Source organism: Bos indicus, chromosome 11 (genome assembly GCF_029378745.1).
Source record: "Bos indicus isolate NIAB-ARS_2022 breed Sahiwal x Tharparkar chromosome 11, NIAB-ARS_B.indTharparkar_mat_pri_1.0, whole genome shotgun sequence".
Classification (NCBI taxonomy): domain Eukaryota; kingdom Metazoa; phylum Chordata; class Mammalia; order Artiodactyla; family Bovidae; genus Bos; species Bos indicus.
In genome coordinates this window covers 20,800,712-20,805,946 of record NC_091770.1, presented here as the reverse complement: position 1 = coordinate 20,805,946, position 5,235 = coordinate 20,800,712, and the positions used below count along the sequence as shown (strand labels likewise).

The 5,235-nt window shown below is 45.2% G+C and overlaps 1 non-coding gene and 1 pseudogene across 1 annotated transcript; both read right to left on the bottom strand.

Annotated features, from left to right (window-relative positions):
• Positions 1-2,585: 2,585 nt before the first annotated feature.
• Positions 2,586-2,656, bottom strand: LOC139186016 (small nucleolar RNA SNORD5). The gene has a single exon (XR_011569592.1). It is a non-coding gene; the product is annotated as a small nucleolar RNA SNORD5 (small nucleolar RNA).
• LOC109565529 (tyrosine--tRNA ligase, mitochondrial pseudogene) lies at positions 2,624-4,825 on the bottom strand (annotated as a pseudogene).
• Positions 4,826-5,235: the final 410 nt, after the last annotated feature.

The following is a 5,235-nucleotide window of genomic DNA, read 5'->3' as shown; positions in this document are numbered from 1 at the left end:
ACCCTCGACCAGGTTCCAGATGCTTCCTTTCCAGACTAAGGGGGCCTTGATCATCCCCTTGTGGCTAACGTGTGGCAGAACTCTGGTCAAAGCATCTCTCTAAAAAGATGCGTAGTCCATTAGTATACAGCTAGCTAAAAGGTTATCCTGGATGACAGGCCTGGGAACCAAGAAACAGTTGCTGTAACTAAGGATGTTTAGGTTTAGGATAAAGAAGATATGCAAAGACCAGTCTCTCTTTTAAATATTTAGAATGTTCTTGGAAGAGAAGATTTTTTTTTTTCCTGTGTAGGATTTGAGGGCAAAATTGGGACCAAGAAGTAAATTACTAGGAAATGGAATTTTTTGTTTGTTTGTTTCAATAGTAAAACTATCTCCCATGGAGGTATTCAAGGAGATACTTCTGACCATGTGGTGTCGCTCTGGGAAGGAATATTGTTCTGGAAAGTCATCCAATCCTCCCATCCCTTGTCTCAGGTTTTTGGAACAGTCCTGATTCATGGAGTTGCAAAGAGTCGGACACGACTGAGCGACTGAACTGAACTGTTTTCAATATTCTCCCTGTGATGGTAACCATAAGCCATCACATGTCCTGGAAACTCTATAACCCTTTGAAAGCCTCTTGATTTTGGAAAGAGAATAAAGATGTTTGGTCAAATATATTCTGACTTATGTTTCTTAAAATATGGGCAAGATTTTAGGGTCTTATCCAACTCTGAAGGTCTGTAACTCCACATTTACCAGACAAGATTAAGTAATCATTTTTGATTATTTAATGACATAGCGTCAGAAGAGGAGCTAGAACCAAGGATCTGACTTCTCTCTGGATGTTATTTGAGACTTTTACAAACATGGCTCAAGAGGAGTCAGCTTTCCTAAATGAGATGCAAGAACCATCTCTTGGTTTGGAGCAAGCTCTGCCTGCTCCATCCTGCAGGTCTTTACTCATCCCCCTTCTTCCTGCTTAACACATTTCCATAATGATGGCTTTCACCTGTTAGCTCGCATGTGCCTGGCACAGTATGAGACAAGACAGAGTTCGCTTCTGGACTGAACTGTGTTTTTCTGCAGGTGAGCTCTCATCTGTATTATATCCATCTACCCTTGGCAAGGACAAGCCCTTGTATAACCCAGTGTCCCTACATTAGCAGTATATTTGGAGAGTCTGCTATTGCCTTAGAGGCTATAAGTCCTCAAGGGCAAGGAACACTGAATCATTACTCTGAATCTCCAGGCAGCTAATAAAGTATTACAGCCTGTGGGCATTTGATAGCTATTTGTTTCTCTTCTCCCACATGAAATCTTAAGATTCTACCATTTGGGGACTTAGTTCTACCAGGCCACTCCTCTTTCAAGCTCAGCTTTGGGAAATAAGGAGTGTGTCTTCCCACATACGGTTCTTTTCAACTTAATGTGTTCATTTGAGCACCTAGAAACCATGGTGACAGATGCCATAGAAATAGAAAGAGCAGGGAGGTGGAACACAGAAAGGGAGGGCCCAAAACACCAGGGGGCTGGGAGCAGTGCTTTTGGGACACCAGTGTTTATTCTGAGCCAGCGGGATTATTTATCATGTCTTCATGCACAGCCTCTCCTTTGGGAACGTAGATGCTGTCGCTTCCTTACACACTTACATTCTCTGGGTCTCCAGAGGAGGAGAGACGCTGCATTCAGTGTTTAAAGACACACGTCACCATCACTACATCCTACTTTTGTGTCGCTTGTCACTTTTCAGTGCACATTCATGCACATTACTTCCCTCATTTGATGCTAACTGCGGGCAGATATTAATAGTATTCTCTCCTATTTTTCTGATGAATTTGAGGCTCAGACTAACTCGTCTCACATCACATGGCATGTGAGGGGTCAGAGCTAACCTCCAGCTCTGTTTCCTTGAGCAGGCCTGCCTCTGCTAAGATTGGGCTGTACAGTGATGGGAATTCAAAGCAGGCAGTACAGATGGCCAGTGCATTTTGGCCCGTGGCATTCAGGTTAGAATGAGCTGAGTACAGTGAATCGTGGAGAGACAGCTGGCACTTCTGCATGAAGCCCATAGAAAGCTGTGCTTGGCTACAGGAGAAATTTTGCTAATTTTATGCCCTGAGACAAAGAAAAAGGTAAACCATAAGTGGATCCTGTTTTAAAGGCCGATGCGTCTTCACTGGCATGAGCAAACTTAAGTGCTTTCAACTTGATCTACCTGTGCTAACCCTCTGGTCCTGAGAAAGGCCACACAGCTGTCTCTGTCCCTCCTCAAAGCAGACTGAGTCAAAGGCAACAGGAAATAGAGTCCTGGGCATAGTGGCTGGGCATGTTTCAACCTCATATCCAGGACCCTGCTTTGTGCATGTCTGATGTAGTTGAACAGTGCTGCCTACAAATCCTGCCCCTTCTTGTCCTCATGTTACTGAGCAGCACCCTCTGGGGCTTTCCTGGGACAGATTTCCCTGTCCTTCTGCCTCTTCTATGATTTGCAAAAGCAAGAGAATAAGTTCATGTGTCTTGAGAATGAGTGGTGCATAAGTTTGTTTGAACCACCATATGGAGTTTTCATCATGGCTGAAGGTATTTTTTTTTTTTTTTTGCTCTATCAGAATTAAGTTTTAGTTCATATCTGTATCATTCAGCAGTTGAACATTAAATTCATCATCTGAAGAAGGTATTTTTTAATGTAGAAATTCCTTTTTCTATTTTAAGTAACCAAAGTTCATTCTTAAGAATACATTGTCCAACAACTAAAACACTCCCAGGATTTGTTTCTTATTTATACTGATTCTGCCTTCTATTATTATCCAAGAGCCTCTGGAATGGCATTTGCTTTTCAGCAGGTATCTAGAATCTAGGGTCAAGAACTAACTCAGAAAATGAAATTTCTTTTAAAAATTATAAAAGAGTTTAATCAGACATGACCTCTAGTGTATCTGTGCTACTATGGCACAGGGCTTGTGTACATCTTTTAGCAGAGTCCAGCCCTTCTTGTTGGTGGACAAGCTTTGTTACTTCTGCAGCAAGTTATTTCTGAAGACCCCACTTTACTGGCTCTTTGACATGCAGCTGCATTATTTATGCATGTGGTCAATCTCTGGAAGGGGCAGAAAAATGAAGAGTTTCAGGAACTTTTCTATCAAATCATCTTGCTATCTGTGAACAACTGATACAACTCAAATGGTGATGTCTTATCTCTGTTTAGCTAAACAGCATTGCCAGTGGCCTTTCCCAGTTTTGCTCCAGTTGTAAGTAGAGGAATAGATTCCAAATATGTCTTCTCCAGTCAACTTATGGATGAACTCATATCCGGATATGATATTGCCCAGCTGATCAGATCCACCTAGTTAGACCCAGTGTCCATAAGGCTGGAGCAGGTAGTAGAAATCACAAGCCTAGATACAATAGTCAGGACAGGGAAGCAACAGAATAATGGATAAAGAAGATGTGATACATATATACAATGGAATATTACTCAGCCATCAAAAGGAACAAAAATGAGCCATATATAGAGATATGGATGGACCTAGAGTCTGTCATACAGAGTGAAGTAAGTCAGAGAGAAACAAATATCATATATTAACATCTATGTGGAATCTAGAAAAATGGTACTGATGAACCTATTCACAGGGCAGGAATAGAGATGCAGACATAGAGAAGGGACAGGTGGACAGAGGTGGAAGGAGAGGGTTGGGGGCATTGGGAGAGTGGCATTGATACATATACACCGCCGTGTGTGAAACAGATAGTGAATGGGAGCCTGCTGTACAGCACAGGGAGCTCAGCTCGGTGCTCTGTGATGACCTGGAAGGGTGTGATGTGGGGGTGGTGTGAGGGAGGTCCAAGAGCGGGGGATGTATGTATAAGTTTGAGTCATTCTGTTGTGTCCAACTCTTTGTGACCCTCATGAACTGTAGCCCACCAGTCTCCTCTGTCCATGGAATTCTCCAGGCAAGAATACTGGAGTGGGTAGCCATTCCCTTCTCCAGGGGGTCTTCCCAACCCAGGGATCAAACCCGGCTCCCTGCATTGCAGGCAGGTTCTTTATGGTCTGAGCCTGATATATGTATACATATAGTTAATTTACTTCCTTGTACAGTAGAAACTAACATAATATTGTAAAGAAATTATTCTCCAAAAAAAGAAAAAGGAAAAGAAATCATAGGCCTGGAGTACCTGGTATAAAAGCTTTGCCAGACTATTGCCTTTTAGGCTCTTAAGCCCAGTCCAAATGCCCAGCCAACTCAGCAGCGTGCCCCCTGCCACCCCTCCCCTCTACCCATGTAAGGGGCCGCCTACTGCCTCTAGGAAGTCCACCAGGAGATACTGCTGCTACCATGTGAGGTGTCCAGCACCACGAAGTTGCCCCAGGTCCTCCTATTAGTGAAGAGCTGCAGGTGATGAACCGCCAGGGCCTCGAGCCCTGGGCAAAGTCATGCACTCTGCGACCGTCGCCTGGTGTTCCTGGGAACCACCACTCTGATCTCCCAGGGACGCGAGGCGCCGCCCACTAGTGACGTCACGCTGTGGCCAGCTCGCTGGAAGAGAAGAGGTCCAACAGTGCCAGGAGGTGTTCACCGTGAAACGAGTTGGCCTGGGCTCCAGGCTGCCATAGATGGTCCTGGGGAAGGTTTTCCACCGGGTCGCGATGAAAGAGCGCTGGGAGCTCTGTCTTTGTACGAGTCTCGGGGAAGAACTCCTTGAACAGACTTCGAGCCTTCTGCACCACCATCCACCCCTGAGTGTCCATGCAGGCCTCACGACGTCCCGGGGGCAAAACTCCTAACCCGCCTGCGGTACCAAATCACCGTGAAATGCACTGCAAAAAGGGTGCCGCCATCTTGGTGAAGCTCTGGACTAAGAGAAAGAGGATGATGACGGTGGGGATGAAGATGATGAAGACGAAGCTGGTCTGCCTGAAGGATATGAGGAAGAGGATGAGGACCAAGATGAACCAGCACTCTGGTGTCTGTCTAGTTTGGTCTGATCTGTGAGATACCTCTGGTAAGTGGCAGAACCCGAGTGTGAGGACACCGGAGTGTATTTCTGTACTGGGGTGCATTGATTGGAGATTTTCCTTTTGAGGGGGAAAGAGGTATGATTTGGTCACCTGGTTTTGAGTGGAGTGCCTGCTGTATTTGGATTTTCCCTTCTGGGATGAGGAGTCCTTTGGCCACCTGGCACTGCCTGAGTTGTGTTTGGAAAAATCCCCTAAGGGCTGAGACCCGTCTGTACCCGTGTCTGAAACAA